Below are 24,132 nucleotides of genomic sequence, written 5' to 3' on the forward strand. Positions count from 1 at the left end.
CATCAGAAAACCATCACCAGAGGCAATTGACAAATTAGAGCACAGGCAACATAAAAAACATGAATAAAAATACCAAAAGCAAAACCATGGCCTAGAACAAATCATATATTTGACCTACCAGCAAACCACAAATTACAAACTTGTACCCTATTGCATTTTTATATGTAAGTAACAGAAACTGGCTTTTGACAACCAATGAAAGCATGAAAGGGTACAGGTATTGTAATTTGTGAATCACAGGTAGGTCAAAGCCTTGATTTGATTCAGGCCTAGATGACACAGGACAGACTATTTCTCTGCAGAGTACATCAAATATTTTACAAGCACCCTGTCCCAATTTTACCAAAGCTCCCTGAATAGAATCTCTTGTGAAATGACTGGGTGGAATATTTTGTCTCCAGTTCAGCCAGAAACATTATAAAATCAAATAAAACGTGTTTCCTAAATCATGGCTGGAGAAAAGTGGACCTAGTCAATGTATGATTTTCCATGAAAGTAGCCAGAGAAAAATGTAAAATGTCATACCCCGCAATTTTGGTGGCAAGGATACATTTTCAGAGACTTTCTGAAACTTGTTCATTATTAGTAATAGTTATTGTATATTATATTTATTGATTATAAAATCAGACATGGCTAAGTAGTATTTGATGGCTGGATCTCCTACACTGCAAATTGTGAAATGTTATATTAAATCAAGCTCAACTGATAAAGGTTTTAAAAAGGTTCGAGTGGCTTACACTGATTAATATTTCTATATTCTATTTATTACGTGTGTATTTGTTTGTCATTAGCTATCTTAAGGAATTTTGATTGATCGGCGCTCATTTCCCAGAACCTCTGTTTACCCAGACTAGTGAGCAAGAAAAAAAAATCTCAGTAATATTTTGGAGCAAGTAGTCCGACTGTAATTTCCTTTTGCAGACGTACACTGTCACCTCCAATGAACTATATATGTGTGTCCTGCGTGGGTTGTCTGTGTGTTACTGCAGTTTCTTTCAATGTGATGAAGTAGAAATAATGAGAAATAATAAGTAGAAATTTGGAAAGTGAATTGAAAATTGTGCTGTCAAGTGTAAAACCTCCCACATTTTTATAAGCATGTTTTCAGATGTGTTCTTCCCCCATTTTGAAAGCTTATCTAGATTAAAACATGCTTGAATGGAATATATTCGGTGCTTCCCCAGTTAATGGGTTCACAAGTCACTACTTATTTATTTATATACAGCATAGAAATCATTCTGCTACTATTTACTAAAACGACTAGTTGCATAGTTTCATATTCAATGTCATGTTCCAACTATTTAGTACCCATCTCCTTTCCACAGTGTTTCGAATTTTACGTGCCAGGTTAATATAGGCTAGTATAGTAATATAGATCAATTTAGATTTTAAACCAAAATGGTTGTCATTAAAAAAATCTCTTTCATTCACATGCATCCTTTCATATGGTTTTTAATTAGCAGTATCTTCAAACTCTGTGAGCAGATTGTTTGCTTACAAAATTAAGTATATTACATTTGTGTAATCTGCCTCCTCTGTAATCAGCCTTTGCCATTCAGGTCATGTTTGAACACCAGCAATCTTTGTGCGTTTCTCAAAACTTGTATGCTTTGCTTTCCGAAGTGCAATCACTCATTTCCCCGTCTATGTGGGGATATCCCTGGCTGTTTGGGTTAAATATGTATAAAAGATCTGTCCCATGCTTCTGAAAAATACAACTAAAACATTTGATTTTCTTTAGATTTAGAAAGGTTTATTTGGTTTTCTTTGGATGTTATTAAGGTTTATACTGGTGTATCTTCAATGGTCTAGAATTATTCTTATTCTTATTATCTAGAGGATTCCCTGATATGTCTATTGAAACACACATGCATCAAGGAAGAGCTACAAGATAACAACATAACAAGATATATTAAAAATAAAAATAAAAGTTATGCAGTGGAGTAAAATAAAGAATATCAAATGAAGCACATATGATACAGTATTTTACTCATACTAAGTTCAAGTGCTTGCAGTTAGTACTTCTAACTCATATTCACAATAAACAATATAATTTCCCTTGACTTTATCCGGCCATACAGTGAGGGAAAAAAGTATTTGATCCCCTGCTGATTTTGTACGTTTGCCCACTGACAAAGAAATGATCAGTCTATAATTTTAATGGTATGTGTATATTAACAGTGAGAGACAGAATAACAACAAAAAAAACAGAAAAACACATTTCAAAAAAGTTATACATTGATTTGCATGTTAATGAGGGAAATAAGTATTTGACCCCTTCGACTTAGTACTTGGTGGCAAAACCCTTGTTGTCAATCACAGAGGTCAGACGTTTCTTGTAGTTGGCCACCAGGTTTGCACACATCTCAGGAGGGATTTTGTCCCACTCCTCTTTGCAGATCCTCTCCAAGTCATTAAGGTTTCGAGGCTGACGTTTGGCAACTCGAACCTTCAGCTCCCTCCACAGATTTTCTATGGGATTAAGGTCTGGAGACCGGCTAGGCCACTCCAGGACCTTAATGTGCTTCTTCTTGAGCCACTCCTTTGTTGCCTTGGCTGTGTGTTTTGGGTCATTGTCATGCTGGAATACCCATCCACGACCCATTTTCAATGCCCTGGCTGAGGGAAGGAGGTTCTCACCCAAGATTTGAGGGTACATGGCCCCGTCCATCGTCCCTTTGATGCGGTGCAGTTGTCTTGTCCCCTTAGCAGAAAAACACCCCCAAAGCATAATGTTTCCACCTCCATGTTTGACGGTGGGGATGGTGTTCTTGGGGTCATTCCTCCTCCTCCAAACACGGCGAGTTGAGTTGATGCCAAAGAGCTCGATTTTGGTCTCATCTGACCACAACACTTTCACCCAGTTCTCCTCTGAATCATTCAGATGTTCATTGGCAAACTTCAGACGGGCCTGTACATGTGCTTTCTTGAGCAGGGGGACCTTGCGGGCGCTGCAGGATTTCAGTCCTTCACGGCGTAGTGTGTTACCAATTGTTTTCTTGGTGACTATGGTCCCAGCTGCCTTGAGATCATTAACAAGATCCTCCCGTGTAGTTCTGGGCTGATTCCTCACCGTTATCATGATCATTGAAACTCCACGAGGTGAGATCTTGCATGGAGCCCCAGACCGAGGGAGACTGACAGTTATTTTGTGTTTCTTCCATTTCCCTTTAAGAGAGTGCTCCTAATCTCAGCTCGTTACCTGTATAAAAGACACCTGGGAGCCAGAAATCTTGCTGATTGATAGGGGATCAAATACTTATTTCCCTCATTAACATGCAAATCAATTTATAACTTTTTTGAAATGCGTGTTTCTGGATTTTGTTGTTGTTATTCTGTCTCTCACTGTTAAAATACACCTACCATTAAAATTATAGACTGATCATTTCTTTGTCAGTGGGCAAACGTACAAAATCAGCAGGGGATCAAATACTTTTTTCCCCCACTGTATACTGCTGGTCTTTATGTACATTATAACCATAGAAGAACAGATTTCTCCTTTATCGGTTGCTTTGTTTGTTTCTTTATTTTTCTTTTTATATTTTGACAGAGTTTGTGGAATGAACCTGGCAGGTTGGCAAAACACCGTCCCAGATTGGAGGAAATGTCACTGCTTCACAGGAAGTGCTGCTGCCAACATGTTAAGAAAGGGTAAATAATACACAGCTACTAAAGCAGGTGCTTCTGTGAGTGCCTCACAAGTCACAAGCCCCTCCACAGAGCTGTAGCTAATGTGCAGCTTTTATTGAAACAGCTGCTTCATATATATTTATATACAAACACACACACACACACACTTGAATCCAATGATAACAATGATAACAATAAGCAATACATTGCAAAAAGGGGTCACAACCAGATCACTGTCTGCAAGTATGAGTGTTTTGTCTAACTATAATACAAATAAACCTATCTTCAAGTGAGCTGAATATCATTCAAACAGATATAGAACAATTAAATATAAGTGACAGACATTAATGATTAATATGCTTCTTATTATTTGTAGTTAAATAATATGTAAATCTATTGACTACATATTTAAATTGGTAAAATGTGGACATGGAGAAATTTTTCACATGACGTCCAAATTATAATTTTATTCCAGTTAAGTCCCTAAGAGACGGATTTGCCTGAAAACCTCCAAGCATCATTCGAATAATAGGGTTCATCAAGCACTGTTCTGATGCTTCAAAGTGCCATTTGTGATGGAAAGTTAAGACGTTGAATTAATTAATAATTCAATCATACATTCATTCCATGAAATTAATTTCTATCAAATTTCTATTCTATGAAGAGCACATCAGTTGTACAAATCATATGTAGAGATGGTGGCATGTTATCTGAAGTCTCCACACCTCAGATATGATCATATTTTGATCAGTTTGCACCTGTCCTGGGTTTCAGTGAGTTTGCAATTTTGAATGCATGTATAGATAGATGAACTTGTGGTTTTCAATTCAAAATCTGCCCCCTCAATCAACCCCAGTGAAGACTTGGACTGACTGTAGTCATCACAAGGGAAGTAAATAGTAATTAGGCATTTTATTAAAAAACATTCTCTCTGGATATTCTGGGGGCATAAGATTACCTTTGCCTCAGATATACCTTACAGATTTCCAAAAGCTTTCTGCTCTGGTGCAAAACTCCAGATAAATGTCACTGTATATTTCAAAACATATTTCTATATATTTTCAAAATATTTCTGTATCATATCTCTTTCACATCCTTGTGTTGTTTCTTTTGCTAGATGTGCATCTTAAAATGTTTACAATTCCTCTGAATATGAGGATGATGTTTAGAACTATACTAGAGCTTTGCTAATGATCTTGTAGAGAGTTTTTAAACTTCACTTGATACGATAAATTAATTAATAAAGTGCTGCATTCTTATACAGCCGCACTGTAAGTCAGGAATCACAGTCTGAATAAGCACTGTGAATGCTATCAAGAGAGTCAACATCTTTTCATGTAGTTAAGACTGGATGTGTTGCTGTGTAAATCGAAACTGATGCAAGAAAAGGTACATCTTGCAGCTGGCAAGGAATTAGCGGGCTGCTAGACATCATTTCAGAGCTCTTTAACAACTTCCCAGGCCAGGAAAGGTGCTTTAAAGTTTCCACATGGCTGTGACAGCAGGGATGAATATCTGTTCTGCTAATTTTACCAAGCCAGCTGCTTGTTGGGATGACTCTGTGTGGTGATAAATCTTTGTGCGCAAAAAGAAAGACGGGAAAAAAAAAGAAAATCAATCAGGCTTTCAAATAAAGTTCCCTGTTTCAGTACAAAGCCTTTAACCAGAGCACTAGAAAGAAGCTGGGAAAGAAAACGAGTACCTTTCAAATCTAAAAAGGACCCTCGTTGCCAAGTCCGGGCCTTAGCAGAACTCTCGTAAAAAGATCTTCATCTTGAAAAAAAGTCAAAACAAAAAGATTTTTCAACTACAAAGAGCCAGCATGTCACACGCATATATCAGCTTAGCAAGTAAAATCTTTTACGTCTCCCCTTGGAATTTATTCTAGGCAAAGATACCGAAAAGACACAAAAAAAAGTAAATTTCTTTCAGCTTGCATGTGATACAGAAAGTGAAACACTGCACACAGATCTCAGCCATCAGCACAAATTTGATCTGAGATATGTGGCATGAGAAAATGTATTCAATTTCACAGTGCTATCTCACTTTTCCTGAGCAATATGTTCAATAAACTTAAAAGCTTTTCTTGTAGATATGTCATTTGCAAATTGAAGTTCAATTCCTTCATTTCAAATGAGACTTTGGCTACACAAAAAGGAACATTTTACAATAATAAGTCATAATGGAAGGAGTTTATTTAAAATAGCAGAAAGATGGGAAAAGTGTCAACTCTAACAGTGTGTGATGCTCTTTTAGGGGGTTAACTGAATACCAATACTTTCAAATAAAAAAGTCTATACAAAGCATACATAATAGTTACCTTTAACCTTTAATAAGTATTTATTTTAATTGTAGTGGTTGTACTAATGCCCAGGAATAATCAATACTATATTAAAGCAATTGTTTCTCCAAATATAATAAAGTATGTTAATGTAGTCCAAAAACTGTTCAGGAAATGTTTTCATTGGTTGCATTTTTGATTAACATATAAAGTTGTACCTGGACGGACAAAAACAACTGATAATTGAAAATAATGCAGTAAAAGTGGACAACTGGTTTGCCTATAACTTATAATTCATACAGTAATAAAATAGTAAACTACTAAAGTGTTTTTACTCTGGTTTCAATAAGTAGTAGTAGTATCAATTGGTGGTTTGCAAGCATAACAAAACACAGGAAAGATTAAAAAAAAACAGCAGGTAGAAACAGTCAGATACATTTATAGATTTGGTAGAGCACATTTTTGGATCTCGGATTAATCTTGGTAAAATAAAAGGGATTTTTACTGTGACATTTTTAGATTTTATAGTTTTGCTTGCTTTTAGACTTACCCCAGCTTCTTGCAAAGACAAAGGATCATCATTAGTAAGACTACAATTTGCCGGAAGATAAAAATGGCTCAGCACCAGATTGTATCTATTCTGGTAGCAAGCATAGCTTTCTCAGAATCACTATCTTGGTCTTGATAACCACTTCTTCATTTACTAAAACTTCAGCATGTCATCAGTGTACACACATAGACCGGATCCCTGTTAACAAGTTCAGAATTTCCTTTGGGAGTTTTGGAAAGCAGATCTCAGAAGGTGACAAGGACAAAAAATGCTTCAAGTTACACTTAGTGAAATATTCCTGTAGAATACATAACAGTATTTTTAAACATATTTTAATGTTTAAATTGTTCTGAGTACACTTTTTACTAAAACGTAGTATTGACAGTATAATGTATGTATCTATCTATTTATTTGTAAGACTATGAATTTTGCCAGTTTCATAAATGTCACAAATGCTACAGATTTGAAAAGAATAACAAAACTATTTGCATTTCAAACCCATTTGAGCATGTGTGAGCTCTCGTCAACATCAATCTCTGAGAAACCAATGCAGTGGGCCAACTTTAGACCAATTGCAGAGATCCTGTGTAAAGCGTGGATCTGCTTGACAACAAAATTGAATATCAAGCAAGATTTTGTCCATTGCTGCTCTGTATAAAGTAAAGGGCATAACCAAAGCATCAACCCACTATGTTGCCAGCTGTGGTATGGCACTATATTTACTAGTGAAGGCGTTGCTATTATTCATATATTCCTTGTACAAGTTGCCTGTTTGTTCCAGACCAGTGGTATTCTATATTCAGATGTTTTCATTAGTTCTCACTCAAGGGTTTCTCATAGTTACTGTAACATTTGTGGTTTGTATACACTAATCTGATCTCAGTGTAATAAAAGCGACAAAACAGTTAAATATTCTACATGTGAAGTATCGAGACGGTGCTGTCCCTATTCAGGAAGTGAGGGGTTGGTGCTTCCTGCCATGTATGGATATGTATGGTTCAGACCTTTTTTCACACATCCACATCAAGTCACATCTTCTGTAAATGTTCTCATCTATCCCATTGTTCTGTAAATTCACACTGGTAATCTCAATACTTTGGTTGCATGCTCAAAATCTGGTTGGAAATACTTTTGCTCCAAAACAATAATAATAATAATAATAAAAATATACATGTAAGAATGACCAATATGTCCTGAATTATTATCTATTATTAAATTATTGTGTTATTATGTTTAAAATTGAAGACTTCACTGGAGCAAACAGATTTGTACACCTGCCTCCAGCCAAAACCCTTTATACCAATGCTTAAACATTTTCCAGCATTTTCTTCCAGTTTGTGGTTTATTTTTTTGTGCACTTTTTACCAAGTCCCTAGACTAGCAAGTGGGTCTCACACTTCAATGCTTAGATGTTTTAGATGAGCAGATTTTCTTGGTAAATAACAAAGGAGTTTGTCGGGATCAGAGTGGTTTCCCACCATCACTATGCAAACCCGGCAACACAAACTGTGTGCATTAGCATTTCAAGGAGCTCCCCATTAGTAATGGCAAGAAAAGCTCCTCTCTGTGGGTGAAAATCCATTTTGTTCTCTCTCCTGACATCTGTTCTAACCTTTGAAGCCAGAAGGGGAATTAGATAATGCCAAAGAGGCTTTTGATTTACTGTAATGACACTGCTTACGATGCGTCTACGGAAGAAACAAGAACGTACTCCATGCTACCGTTTCCAAACAGCAAACATGGATTCTCTCCCTAATGAACTATAAGAGTGTTGTAGCGTGAGGCTGTTTCCCAGACAGAGCCACAGAAACAAATATCTTAAACATTTATATAAGTCATTTTTATAAACGGGGGCAAAGACAGAAATGGAAACAAAAAATGTACCTGATTTGAAAAGCACCAGGTTCGTTCAGCATTGTACACTATTGCCACCTAGATAAACGACAAGTTATGTCACAATTTGATAACATAAACAAATGTTCTGCTTTATTAAATGAGTGATTCAATTCATGCACAAACATGTGAAGTGGGGTGAAATTTGAAATTGCCATGGCTCATCATATACAAGGGACTTCGTCGTTGATAATAAAATGTGATGAAAGCATTAGTCTGTATGTTAAAGAGCAGTCTTATCTCTGGCTTTCCTAAAATTAAATCTCTAACTGAATATTTTATTCAGGGATGTCAACTCCAGTCCTGAAGGGGTCTTCTGGTTTTCATTCCAGCCCAGCTCCTGGCTCCTTAATGGGTCTAATTACATTATTAACTGGGTGAATTTAACACTTCTCTCTAGACTCTGAAATGTTTTGTGTGTATAATATTTTAAAAGTAATTAACATATTTGATCAGCTGTAAAATTAAAATGTGAAAGTCTTAAATAACCCTACCGGAGAAAAAAAATGACATTAATTGAATAATTGAGAGCTCCTTGTGGAACAAAAAACAGCCGACACTGTGACCCTCCAAGACTGGAGTCTGACAACCCTGCTTTAAATGTTTGTGTTGTAGAAACTGATAATATGACTTGTGGAAGCCAGTCAACATGTTTGGGCATGTCCAGGGGCATCAGGGAGCTTTTATCTTGATACTTATAACAGTTTGAGCATTGTTTTTACTATGTGTGAAAACAGTACATGCATTGTTTATAGCAATAGACAATAGAACAAGTGCTGCATGTACACAGTTCATATGCATCTGCTTAGCTGCTGTCCAACTGCGACACAATAATAAAGAATAACAAACCCAGGTAAGCTGGTTTCTAACTTGTCTGAAAGTATTACTAGGTTTAAAATCAGTGTAGCAGTTGATGCCATTCTAGCTAAAGATGTACAAGTGTCAGACATTGCTCACAGTTCCAACTGCAACACTATGATTACACACAGCACCCTCCATGAGAGTTCAAGCATCCCAAATGCTCCACACTCAACTTTTCATAAATCCATGTGACAACCACTTCCAAGTCTGTCAGGAAAGATCAGGCTCACTACATTGAAGACAGATCACTTACTGTGCAATGATGAGCAGATCTCTGTCAGTGAAGTTATTGTAGCCTGAAAAGCCAACCCCCTTTTTCCTTAATCTTCCAAAGAATATAACTACACCAAACCAAACCAATGAGCTCAAATGAGAGGAGGAACAATGGATTTACACATGGTTTCCATCCATCATCAGTTCACCTTGAACAACTGTTGTCTTTCAATTATGTGTAAAGGCTCTGAAGGGTACCACAAAGCTAAAGTACCACCTACAGAGTTATTCCTGTTGCTGCTGCAAATCATTGTTCTCAGACCGAATCAATGTGATGTTTGAAATGGTCCTCTGGCTATTGTATTATCTTGTATTAGTCAACTTTTATGCAGTAATTTAGTCAAAAAATCTGTCCAGAAAACTAAAGTGTTTACTTTTAAAATGTGAAAGTGGAATTATAATGGCGTAAGGAAGTGCCTTGTCTTATTTGTTGCTTTTGTATGGTTTCCCAGGGTGCCTGGGGGTGTCCCAAGCACTTTAAGACCTTTACCTCCACTAGTTTTTTTTTTATGTAATGAATGAGTATCTGCCTGACACCACAACATCCTTAAGGCATCTATTCTAGTAAGTGCAAACAAGTGATTAAAAGGGAGGGCCTAGGGCACATAGGTTTTTTGTCAACTCAGCCATTTTGTGACTTTGTGAAAGAAAGTCACATCACCCACTTGTGTGTCAGTGTTATTCGCCTATAAGCCTCTAAATCAATGGAGAGAGTTCAATTGCTTGAGGCGTACACCCAATCAGCCTGGCTCCTGTCTAGATTATTGATCATTTTCTGCCGTTTGACACAAACATAAAACTTTAATAAGTTTATATTTTTTGATACATCTCAGTGAACAATAAAAAAAGAACAGAAAAGTGCTAGTTTCTATATTCTGGAGGCACTCGCATGTTGCTCAAGCAAATGGATGAGTTTTCCTGTACCACAGAGTTTTGAGTTTCATAAAATTAGTTTAAGAAATAATACAGATTTAACAGCTTGTGGATTAAAATTAATAAATAAATAAGTTAAAAAAAAAACACGCCAATACATCTGCACAAAACCTCTGCTGAAATTAAAAACAAAAGAAAACATGCAACTCAAGATATGATAATGTTCCTGGACAGCTCTCTGAAGAGACCAGGATAACGTCAAAAAGATTACAATTTGTAACTGTCAGTTTTTAAATGATCATCTTGTCATCTCTGTACCACCTACACTGAAATACAAACACTAACTTCATTATTTATACAAGAGAAGGAGTATTTGAATGTCTTTTGTCTTATTTTAAGTACTTTTTCCATTACTGACACAATTTAAGCTTGACCTGTTTCAAGAGATAGATAGATAGAGACAAATAGATAGATAGATAGATAGATAGATAGATAGATAGATAGACAGACATGGATGATAGACAGACTGATTGATTGATAGATAGACATTACAAATGTTCCCTATGCATGTTACAAATGTTCCCTAATTAATGTTACAAAAGTGTCCTAGAATCTACCTATTTATAGCCACCATCTGCAGAGAACTGTCCTTCCTTTGGTGACCCTGTGCACAAAGCTGGAGGCACATTCCAACAGTTGTCCCATTCACTATTCATCCAGGAGCTCATCAGGCCTCGACAGGGATCCAGCCCACTGCTGTGCTCAATCAGGGCCCATTCCCCGGATTGACATGGTAATGAAGTCAGGGTGCCTGTAACAGAATAGGCAGGGCATAGATCGCCCACCTTCCGCACTGCAGCCAAGCCAGCCCTTTCAGGCCCTTTCAGCCACGCAAATTATCTCATAATTCCGTTACAACAGCGAATGGCTAATTTGCTGTTTAGTGCTTGGCATGCTGTATTAACCCCACCCCCCATCCTTTGCACTGTCGAGTCGTTGACATGGAAGCAACAAGCACTCGTACATGACCCAATATCCCTGAATCTGCTTTCCACTCCTTCTCAAACTTTATTACCCTTTAGCACAGAAAATGTTTTTGCAGCTGGGGGAGTGCTAGGCGTGATACCTAAAGTAGTGAGTAACCCTCTCGCACGCACGCGCGCGCACACACACACACACACACACACACACACCTGCAAATCAGTGTGAGTTTCAACTATGAAAAGACATAACAACCCCCACTCCTCAGATAAGCCTTAAGATCGAAACTGTGCCCCGTCTTGAATCACCCTTTTGGCACTTTATGTGAGAAAAACTGAAAAAAGGTGGAGTGTAGGTGTGGGTGTTCACACAGCAATGGGGTGAGCAATTACATATGCTGTGATTCTTTTTACAATATATATTATTTTTTATTTTTAAAGAGCACCAAGCACTTAAAGAACTACCAACAACCCAAGCTTTCCAAATGTTACTAATAAGATCCTGTATGCTTTGTTTGCCTTATTGCATTTTGGAGCTCAATTCATAAAGAATGAGAGACACATAAGCCAAAAGAAGGCAATGAAGCAAACAAACTCAACAGGATCTCGATATATAAATAAGGACATTGGGTGCTTTACTTCAGTACCTCAGTTGGAAAGCTCCTGAGTTGTCAGGAGCCCTTTGAAGAACTGCTGTAAGCCTTTTTTGATGATGGCTGGAGAAATACTGAGTAATTTATTTTGCAGAGCACTTGCTACTGAGCCTAGAGAAGATGCTCTCTGCGGTCTCTGCCCAATTCGCTGTTGCAGGTCATCTGAGAGGTGCTGTACCCAATTGAGGTCAGGACTCAGAGCAGACCATGAAACCTTGTCAATGCTATTCTCCCTGCAACTAATGTAGGAGGTTCTGTACTGGTACTCCTTTAAAACCCCTGGAGTCAATAACCCAACAGTGACCAGTCACTACTAATTTGATTGTTCTCATATTTAAATCCTTTGAATATGAATATCTCTGCGTTAAAAGCTTGGTTATGATGCATTTAAACAACTATTTGAGTGCACTAAACTAAAGAATGAATTTAATGCAATCATCTGAATAGAATAACTGACCATTCAGTCCAGTGCCACCAGCGTCCAAAACATCACGTCTTGTGGGACAAAGGATTAAACGAGATCAAAATGGTCCACTTCACTCAGATAAAGACCTAACAAAACTTAACAGTATCGCAGAGCCCTTTCAATTCCTGCGTTTCACATTTGCATACCATGAATTATTCATGCGAGACAGTTTCAAATGTGAAATGTGTAACTTCAGATGCCTAATGAGCTCCTCCTTACCCCCTAACACCAGCAGTGTCAAGTATCAAATGAACTGCTCTGCGCGGATAAGGAGGCAGTGACATGGCTAATGAACGAAGGACACAGTGCCACTGTCTCTTTAAGTGGGGCCACGACCAGGAAATGCAGTTACATGCAACAAGTGCCAGTTGATCAGATCTCAGTATCTGCTACTAATTGTAATAAGGCACCTTTGTATAGAAAGAAAACAGTTGGTGGCTGTCACATCTTTATTATCCTAGGTTGTGTCCTATAGGCCAAACAATCTCAATTTCAGTCCAAGCCATGCCACTGGTGGCTATGGCCAGGAGTCCCATTGGAGTGCCACACAAACACAATTGGCTAAGTTCTACCAAAGGGAGGCGGGGGTGCACAGGGAGCTGGAAACTAGCTGGGAAAAAAATATTTCACCACGTATAAGTGACTCCTGTTCAGAAGCCCATAATTTCAAGGTGCTAGCTTTCTCACCTGCATGCAATTCACTGATTGGCAGGATAGATGGACTGGAGGCTTCCTAGGCATGCAAAAACACAGAAGATGGCTTTGACAATGCGTGGATCGCAGGACACCTGCTTTGACCAATGATTTTGAAAAATTCTTAGTTGTCTACAGGTTTTCTTATCATAGCAGAAAACAACCAAGAAATACGAGCACAAATTGTTATTTTAATAGATTGGCAGAAAGAAAGATAGATAAACAGATACATTTAGATTGGCCAGTCCATTTATTTGTTTCCTACATGTACGTGTCACTTGTTTCCCTGTGTAGAGTTATGTTAATCTGTTGGAGATGTAATTAAATAAACCATAAAGATACATACATACATACATACACATAACATTCATTATTGAATTTTGAACACTGTCCACAAAGTATAGTCCAAAAAATGTAATTAATTAAAATGAATAGGACCACTACTTCCACACGTAAGATATGTACACAGAAACTCTGACGATATACAGTCAGACAGATCCATCTGGTTTTGTTTTTTTATGTTGTTGTTTTTTCACATATGTTTTACTTAGTTTTGTGTTTCCGAGCAAAGCTACCGTGATTCCAGATGAGATTCTAAATTTAAAGATAAAGAAAGAGACAAAAAAACAATAGGGAAAGCTCTGTAGACTCATACCAGACACCTTAGGGAGAAGGACATTTTATTCCAGTATCGGGTCTCTCCAATGCCAATAGAAATCACCCATTATATCCCCGACTGCTTGGAAATATGCAGAATGCTAGATATGACAGCCAGTTATGAAATAGATAAAGACAGGCACTCCATACAGAGTAACAAGTGATACGCTCTGTCCGTACACAATGTTAGGCAGATAAGTCTTTGTTTGCATATCCTTGTTTCCATAAAAGCTCATGTTGTGGACTTTAATAGAGGATTTTTATGTTTAAACAGATCAACTGTATTTTCCCGTTATAGGTTTGAATCTTCCTAGAAATTCTCTCGCTCTCTCATATATATCTTTTTTTTCTCTTAAAATCCTAAAATAAATTCCTATAACTCAGAGTAGCTGAAAGGCTGAAAAGGAGGCTTTTTTACGACTCATTAAAGAATTGTTTATATGCTTCCCTAAAATAGTTCTGACTGCATCTTACTATTAATGTCACTTGCCAAATCAGATAGAAGGTAGCCCTGCAGGGTCACTTGTTTTGTGCGATGCTAATAAACCAGTGTGGAATAAATCAAGATCTGCCATTATTTCAACCCTGATACGCAGGTTGGGAATATAACAGTTGTCACGGTAGTTGCCTTATCAACATTGGTATAGGTTATAGTATTGGTATACAGATAGGTAAAGTATTGATTATCTCTCGGTTATTGCATTATCTGTGTTGCAAAGATACTGAAACCTGATTCTGTGTTTTCATGTATAAGGAAAAAAAAAATCTTTATTTGATTTTTTTCTTCTACTGCCTGTAGGCATCACAACCACGAGACACAAGACCTGTCTGCGATGGAAGGAAAGTGAAAGTGTCTGTCAGTGTCCGCCACTGAAAACCAGGGATAAGAGCGAAAGAGGATTACTTCTCTTAAAACCTTTGTTGTTGTGATCAGTTAAAGGCACTGCTACTCAATTACTCTCGTGGTTGCTCGAGTGCTGCTTACTTATGTTTAGTTTTTGGCACAGAATACACACCCAGAATAGCTCCATTATGTAACACTTGTGTCTGTTTCTGTTTTTAGTCAGACAAGGTATGAAACTTAGTTTATTAATAAAATATGTTGTGATCTATATGAATAATTTGTCTTTTCTGCATTTATAATATTCTTTTCTGAAATCACTGTTGCTTTTTATGATGAAAAAAACAATCAAAATACATTATTTCTTTTTTTACAAGTGTTTACGTTTAGGATCTTACTTTTATTGAGCCTGTTGAATTGGGAAAAGGGTAGAAGCTTTGCACATGTATACCCTAAGTCAGACATTATCCCTCCTGCTGCATGTTTATCTGAGTCACAAACTAGATCTGACGCAAAGTCTTTAAAGCATTACCAGTTCAAAGATATTGGCGATACATGGTTAAGATTTCTGTTTCTGTGTTACATAAAAGGCAAAACACTTTCATAACAGGTGTTCTTTAACCAACCCCATAATTATATTATTATGAAATACATATTTTTCAGTTTTGTCCTACTAGGGCAATATTTTCCTCTGTAAACTTTACAGTATAATTTAGTTTAAATAAACAAAATCTATATCAGCACAGACTGTAACATTTTAGTTTGTTTTGGTACATTTTATCTGGATGTATACCAAACACAGAAAGCATGTGTGGCCTTTATTTATAATACATATATGAGTAATTCACAAGTGTCATATAGTGTATCACTGTAGGGAGTGTTTAAGTGTTGCTTGATTTTTGCATGATATTATATTCTTATTATTATAAACTAGTTTTTACCTCAAGCGATGTTATTATTATTTTTATTTCCTGTAAACCTTTAAAAACAAAAAAATTGGCTTAGGATCTTTTAAAAATAAAAGTGAAAAACATTTTGTAAACAATATGTTTAACAAATGCAAATATCAATCAGGGCAGTTACTTAAGGAGTCACAAAGTCACATGGCACACTTCTCATTAGAAGGAGAACAAAAGTTAAAGGATTCAAGCTTGTCCATAACTATTATTAATTCAAAGATCGCAGTTGGAGTCCATAAAAAAAAAAATCTATTTCAAACTAACTGTTGTCTTTTGAACTACAGTCAGGCTAAAATAAATAAATCTGGGGCCATGGTCAATTATGTTTGCAGGGGCACTCCTATTCATCTCTGTTAATCTTCTATTAATAATTTATAAGTATCCATTGACACCAATTTCTGGAGATACTAGTACTTTATTGATCTTTTACTTGCTGTTATTGTTTCACTCGCCAAATCGTGCATTTATTTTTTCTTCCCTCTCCTCCCACCTCCCCCCGTTTGCACAGCAGTAACTATCACAGAGGTCCACACTTTTGGTCTTGGAGGGGCACACTATCTTCAGATTTCTATTCCACCTTAACTCAGCTTTTAGCTATCTAATTCAACGTAATTTGCTTTGCTTGATCCAATGAAACAAGATGTCACAGTCATTAAGGTGCTGCTGATACAGAGAGGCCTACGGGGCCTAGATTTTTACACCCCTGCACTGCAGCTTTTCCAGACAATAAAGCCTTTCGGTCTGGCACACTAACCCAGGTCAAATCTACACAGGTCACACCCTGCCTCGGGTAGGTCAGGGTTGTGTTTTCATGCTACCACTAGACCAAGCACAAGGGTCATAGAAGCAAGTACACCATGAATAGATGCATAGAGCAAATGAGCTGGAAGAAGCAACATTCCCAAAACTATGCTTTCAACAGCTGACACTTTCATTCCAAGATGGCGGTGGGGCGTGCCTGTGCCAGCCTCTCTGACATACTTTTTAACACGTGTTCCTTACAGACATATATTTACTTAGACTTAGACATTTAGACTTATTTTTTAGTCCATCTTCAGCCTATTTCAGCAAGAACGTTAAGGATTGCTCCAGGCCATTTCCGTAGTAGCTTGTTTCACTCACATCTTACACAGCAACAGCTCGTAGGTACCCCAGGGAAGTGAAGCGTTTTATGTGATGGCAAGTGCCTCCAAGTGCCTAACAGGCCAGATGACCCCTATGCTGAGGTGGGCTGCAGTCAATCTAGCTCTATCCACATAACAACCAAGGCATGCGCTTTCACACTAGTGGATCTGTGACCCAAGTCTGAATGCCTGAGTGAGAGGGTCCTGACTGTCAGTTCTGGTTGAATTAATGTATATCGTACAAATGCAAGACATGACCAAGCAGTCAAGTTGTATGGGCTCAATCATCCAAGAACTGAACATGCTCCCCTCTGCATGAGACTTTGTGTGAGGCTGATGTCTTTCCTGTGAACTTTAGATCAGAGAATGTGATGACACAAATGTGGTTTTAAAATTGGCATGCTCATTCAAACCTTCTAACACGGTCCAGTGAATTTCACAATGTCGCAATATCAAAACTAAGTATGGGAAGCAAGCATGATGATACCAAAAAACATTTGCTGTTGGTTTTTGGTGTTGTCCATATGCTGCTCTACTTCCTGTTCCTAAGCAGTGAGAAAATGAGTTTCTGTTTCAAATTGAGGGCTGTGACTAGTATTTAGGTTTTATTGGTTTCACCTATTGATAAATCTGATTCTGTAACAAAGTAAGCGTGTAAAGGATTCTGTTGTACTTACCTTTTTGTGGAGAGATATACAATCAGTTCTGTGTAACTATTTTTCTCTCACGAAACTGTCATATAGAATTTACTGCTATGGAGTATATAGTACTACTTTACCGGAATGAAGCAGTCTATGGATAATGTGGTAAATCTTTCTCAAAACTTTTTTTTATAAAATTTTACAAAACCTGGCTTCAAAAATGATCATCCGCAAGCTGTCCTTGTTTCCCAAGTTAGAAATGATATCCTGACGCGCCACTACACTCTTGTACTAATATAGGAGAACCACCGAGATGAACATACACTCGCTGAGAATCGATCCAATCTCTCCCCACTTCAAATCTGGAACAGGACAGGATGGAACAGTCGATCTCGGATATAAACCAGGAGGCACACAGGGCTCCCACAGACACCGAACAGTCACACACTGCTGCAGTCAGAGCCCCCCAACCCCGTCACCAACCCCGTTCACGCTACCCTCACCTCACCTATCCCCATGGCAACCAGCCACAGGGGATTCCTGCCTCCTTCCAGACGGTCGCCTAGACTGGAACTGGCTCTCCCCAGACTGGTGGACCCAGAGGCTTGTACTGGATTCAAGGCATTCAAGACTGAAAACAGGAGACACTTCTTCATATAGAGAGTCATCACAATCTGGAACAAACTCCCCAGTGAAGTGGTTGATGCAACAATTTGGGAACATTTAAAAATAGACTGGATAGGATCCTTGGTTCACTTAGTTATTAATGGACACCAAACGAGCACGATGGGGCAAATGGCCTCCTCTCGATTGGACACTTTCTTATGTTCTTATGATATCTTGTGTTTCTTGCCCTGATCTCACCCTCTTGGGACTCACATCCAGCCCAGGTGATAAAGCCGCACTAAGCAAAAGGAATGGATGGTCCAGAGGATGAAGAAGGGAGCAGAGGATTCACCCCTAAGTCTCAAATGAGCTGCTCTGGATAAAAGTATCTGAACAATTTCTAATTATAATTATGCATCCTGGTTTTGGGCATTTATTTTCTTTATCCCTCCTGTAATCACTTGTTGTTAGGGCTGGATGTTTAATTTGTGGTCACATACAACGGTCAATGAGAAAAGTGATTAATCAAAAGCTAAATCGGGCAAAGAGTGAGAAGGAAATACAAGTTCAGATAGGGTAAGGAAGGTTGAGACTGATGTGATCACTCAAATCTTGCGTTTGATTGCGTTTGATTTTTTTCTGGGCTTAACTCATTCATTAGAATTAAACGGATGCCACACGAAGAAAGTCACGAAAACAAAAAGTCCTAATTCTAGTAAATATATAAATGAATAGACAGACTCTCTAGGCCTCAGTGGCAGATTTACCTTTCCCAGCCAGTGTGTGCTCCCTCTCCCCCCTCGGACCCGTGCCTGGAGTCTGTGATCTTCACTCACGTCAGTCAGCGTGTGGGTGCTGGGAGGCAGAGGTTGATGAAATCTTCTATGGTGGCTGTATTATCGTTCCAGTGGGCAGTTATTTCCACATGTTTGTTGACAGATTAGTGGGTCTCTGTCAGGCTGCTGTTTGCCATTGAGGAGTCATTGATCTGGAAAAAAACAAACATTTGCAATAACTTCTAGCTTATAGCTTGGCTAATAACGTGCCCTTTAAATATACCAATTTTACAAACAAGTTATGTACAAATAATGTGCTTTCTTCACATGAACTGTGTTCTTCTTCTTCTTCTTCTTCTTCTTCTTCTTCTTATTATTATTATTATTATTATTATATAATAAAGAAGACTGAAAATGTCCTAAAATGTATACAAGTATTTTAATGTGTGCTATAATAATTACATTATACAAAATATATGAAACCACATATTGGAGTGCATGAACCACAGTAAAGAAGTGAAAATGCACAGTATGATTTTAAAATTTGAACTTCTGGTGGGTGGAAGTTTCAAAATCTCTGTGCTGACTCCAGAAACTCATCCTGGTTCATTTTGACTTCATCAGTGTTAACATTTTTAACAAGGCATCTCCATCGACACCTCCACTGATTTTTTCAGGTTTTTCTAATACTACCATTCTCTCTTTCTTAACGATTACTTTAAATGGAATATACAATCACACTAAAAAAACAGTTACAATCTACCTGAATAATTAGCTCGCATAATTGATTGTGCCTTTTTCTGCTGAATGTGAAACAAAAACCATGGGAATTCACAAATAATAATAATTCCAATAATAATAAATCTTGCTCTTCTAAATGAGGTGAAAGTTAACTGGAAAAACACACCAAACAGCAATGGAAAAATTAGCAGGCCTATAATGATTTTCACAGGAGATTAGACTATACTTCAGACTCTGGTTAACCTTTCACCCTGAAAGGCTGCTATTAAGGTGGTGGGGGGGGGGGGGGCTCCCCCAGCCAGCCTGCTCAGAAGTAACAGCTGTGTGCTGCTGCAGAACAGCCACAGACTGCCAGGAGTTGTCTTTTAAAGGGCTGCTTTCAAGAGGTATCAGAAGCTCTTAGTGTGCGTTGCTCTGCAGATTCATGGGGAGTCATTGGCCTTTGTTTAATTCCAATCTGGCTCAAGCTCATTGTATTCTATAGAGGTTAGTGCTGCTGGAGTTTCTCACATTTCCATGGAGCCCCTAATGGGTGGTCAGCACCAGCTGCATGTGATAAGAGAGGCCGGGTTAGAACAGCGACAGGTCATTCTACTGTAACAATTGGCTTCAGTTCTTATTCTGCAGCCTGGCGCCCCAGAGACCGACCACGGAGGCCAAGATACTGGCAACAATAAATACACAAACAAAACTCCTGCTGGAATTCTCCTTGGATTGTTTTTTCTAGCTCTGCAGATGCATTTATAACATGTTTTGTTTTTGTTTCATTGCTTTTGTCAGAGATGCTTTATATCTTAAACAGAAGATATATATTAGCAAGGTCTGTCTGCACTATGCAGTTTATTGTGTATAGTTTGTGACTGAACAGACAAAATGTTAAAATTATTAAATTCTTATTTGTAGAGGTTCAGGGTACGGGGTAGGAGAAGTAGTATATAGTAGTAGTTATAGTTGTAATTAGAATAGATACAAAGATAGATGTATTATGCCCACATTTAAGGTTAATGAAACAAACAGCAAAGCAAACAGACAGGTTTGCCAATGAATGGCAAAAGTCTATCTAAAAACTATTTTGATTATTTAGTGCTTTATAGAAACAGGTATTTGTCCTTCATATGTATTATGATTCCACTGTACTTTCCATAAGATGGTCTGCTTTATACACTCATTTGAACAAAAGCATAAACTGAGATTCCTAATTAATTTTTTAGTATGCTATATCAGAGATCTCACAATTTGTCAAATCTTATTGTACAGAAACATGAAATGTACTAGTTAACAGCAGATTTCCACCCCTTCTCAAAACACAAATACAAATCCACTGACTTATAATACAAAATATTTTCATGTTATTACTTTTTCCACATGTCTATTTATCGAAATGAGAACTCTTATGAGTTTGAAACGATCAACCAAAGACCAAAGAAATGTATCCCTTTTTGTTGTAGTACATTTGCAGTCAAAAGTATCCCTTCATTACAAACAAAGGAATAGCCATCCCCGCCCCCCTGTTAACTCAAGTTTTGCTCTTAACTGCATTAGTGTTCAACACATGAAAAGATAACACTACGCACATTGTTATACACCTCATCAACTTTGTTTTGCTTTTTACTACAAGAGCCATGAATACCGTTGTTTAAAAAAATACTGTTTAAAACTGCACATGACCAAGACAGAAACATATACACAGATACAAGAAAGAAAGAAAGAATGAATGAATGAATACATCAATGAATGTTTTCACAACACCATAAGATTATCCACAGTTACAGAAAAAGTTCATCTCTTTTGGAAACGTTGTGTAAGACTGACTGTTGATATGCACAACCGTCAATAAAACAAATCTATGGTGCAAATACCTGTTTGCCTGGCAATTTATGTCCCCTCTAGCAAAACCTGAGTGTTTGTTCCAAATGTGAAGCAGACACACATAACCTTTACATCCTTATATCAGTGCAATGTCCATGCATTATCCTTCATAGTAATAATAACCATTATTAATTGTTTTAATAGAGTATGTTTGACTCCCTGCTGCACAGAGCCGGTGCCAGTCCTCTCCTGCGCTGCTGACTGTCTGCAGGTCCAACAATAGCCGGCACGCAGGCCACGCCCCCCCCCCGCGCGGCGCTGCTACAAGAGTCGCGCGCCACCGCTCTGTGTACACTGCGGCACGCGACAGGCGCGTGGGAGCTTCCGCGCTGCAACAGGCGCGAGCTCAACCCTCCCGAAAACTCACCCCGGCCGAGAGAGAGACCTTCACACAGACCCGGGCATCTGGATGGCGAGGCTGCACCAACAAGCGCCAATATATATATATATATATATACACAAATGCATTCACCTGCTGATCGGTAAACAGGCTCTTTCTGGCATGCGCTCTTCTGCCACCGCGTAGGATTTGAGGTAGCGTTAAAGACGGGGACAGAAACTGAGGGGACGGGATCGGAATCGCTGAACTGTAGTGGAGAAGGGGACCAAGAAAAAAACAAAAATAATGATGATAATAATAATAAAGGATAGCTCATCAGTGGCAAGTGTGAAGTCGTCGCTTGCACGGTTTTGCTCTGTTACTGTAATTCGAAATAAAGTACAAGGCGGCTATAATGTTATCGTGCTCCGCGGCATAGGATGCGGGCCGTGCTGGAGGTTAGTCTTGCAAACTTGTTTAAGTGCTACAGCAGTAGGGGAGGAGGAGGAGGAGGAGGAGGAGGAGGAGGAAAAAAAAAAAGTTGCTTGCTTTCTCTCTCACGGAATGAAACTTGTTTGGCTGAATTTTCGACCTCGATGGGGATAATTTCCCACAGATGGCAATGGACAAACAGTGACCGGATTGTGAACAGAGTTGCGGGGCTCAGTGTTAGGGATCAGTGTTCACAAAAAGAGAGAGAGAGAGGGGGGGGGGAAGAAAGAAAGAAAGAAAGCCAGCACTTTGAAGGGAAGAGGCAGCCTACAGCATGATTGTGTGGAGAGTGCAGCTGCAGATAGCTGGATCAACAGTGAAAGGAGGCGGCGCAGACATCCTGACGCCAGCCTGCAGAGCTCACATCGACTTACTGGCAATCCCATATTGTTTTCCAGGCCTTATCTCCTCAACTTCGCTTTCTTTCTCTTTTTTGCGACCGGAACAAAAAGCAACAGGGAAATCCTTTGTGAACGCAAAATGTCGTTCCAGATCGGCTCACTTGAGAGAACTGGCAACTATTTGTAGGAGGGTTGCAAAGTTAAAAGATCTTAATGGGTTATTTGATATACATACTTCTCTCTCTGTCTCTCGCTCGCTCTGGAAAACCCAAATCTGGTCCAAACAAAACGAGACAAACACGGGGTTCAATCCAACTGCGTCTTATTTAAAGAAATAGATCAATAAAAGTGTTATACAACCGAGCTAAGCCATGCTATTGCCGAGACAGAAAGAGCACGGTTTTAACATCCTTGTGGCTTGGTATTGCTTCGGTGTTGTTGAAGTTAACGTGGGATTCTCAGCATATGCGATATAAGCAACTGATTTGTGGCACTGGGTTTGAACAGTTGTGTTGGTAAGTGAACGGATTTGTCTACATCGTTGTCTACGTGGCAGTAATGCAAACCATTAAGTATTTTTTGACAGCACTTGGATTTATACGCCTGAGTATCACCTTGAAATGATTAAAACACAGGAGCAACATGCACAGTTCGTCCGCAATTAGAAATTGACGTCTAGAACAGACTGATGTTGCAGCTGGCCAGAAACAATCCTCAAGTCCCAGTCTTTAGCAAGAAACTAAACTTTTTTTTTTTTGACAAGCAGCTGAATTTCATTACACGCCAGTGTCTCTCCTTACACAGCTTTGCAAAGGAATGACCCTTTTCCGACTCAAACGCCACTACAGAAATGCAGATGGGTGCAGGTGTGCGGGCCCGGGGCGCGAGCCGAGGTGCGGATCAAACCGCGTCTCCCCGCGCGCGGCCCATTGATCAGCTGAGAGCGCGCTGACTGACAGCGCCGTCGCCATGGCAGCCGCCGGAGCGGCGCCGAGAGCCCGGGCTGCGGGGCTTGAATGGGTGACGTCACGGAGCTGGCGCCACGGAGGCGGCGAGAGCATGGGCTTGCGGCGCTGCTCAGCGCTGTTGCTTGCTTGGTGCCAATTCATCACCTGTCAGGGATCAGTCAGGGTGTCATGCAAAATGTACACAGCTGTGAGAACAAAAAGAAGGGAAAGAAAGGGAAAAAATCCAATTGCACCAGATGTGGACAGGACTTCGAGAATCCCAGATCTCATCGCATCACATTAAAAGTGCATAAAGGGTCTTTGGAAGGCAGTATCGGCAGTTCCAAACCCTGGATTATTTCTTTATGTCGCTTCTGTCTTCTTCATGGTGCTTTTCCAGAGAAATGTAGCACTGGCGAGCTCAGAAAGCAGTGTAGCATCCCATTCGCAGCGTTGGTGCTGATGCTATTCTGTGCAATTGTTAAGCAACTACATTTATGCGAAATGAGCCCTCCGATTAGGCAGATCACTGATCCGGATAGAATACGTACGACGCATTCCGTCATCAAACCTCGGAATAATAAGCAGGAGTTAATTAGCCATTGAGCCCGGGCGAGAGTAAACGCACCGTTTCATCGCACAATAGCGCGCAGAGAAAGCAGGGCT

The 24,132-nt window shown here is 38.9% G+C and overlaps 1 long non-coding RNA gene across 3 annotated transcripts in view; it reads right to left on the reverse strand.

Moving 5' to 3' along the window:
* Positions 1-21,589, reverse strand: part of LOC136761569 (uncharacterized) — a 248,501-nt gene extending 226,912 nt beyond the window's left edge. For all 3 annotated transcript variants that reach the window (XR_010820386.1, XR_010820380.1, XR_010820374.1), the window contains exons 1-2: positions 21,358-21,589; positions 18,749-18,969 (exon numbers count right to left, since the gene is read on the reverse strand). This is a non-coding gene — a long non-coding RNA (uncharacterized LOC136761569). The remainder of the gene's footprint in view (positions 1-18,748; positions 18,970-21,357) is intronic.
* Between the last annotated feature and the right edge of the window lie 2,543 nt (positions 21,590-24,132).

This window comes from Amia ocellicauda, chromosome 1 (assembly GCF_036373705.1).
Source record: "Amia ocellicauda isolate fAmiCal2 chromosome 1, fAmiCal2.hap1, whole genome shotgun sequence".
NCBI lineage: Eukaryota > Metazoa > Chordata > Actinopteri > Amiiformes > Amiidae > Amia > Amia ocellicauda.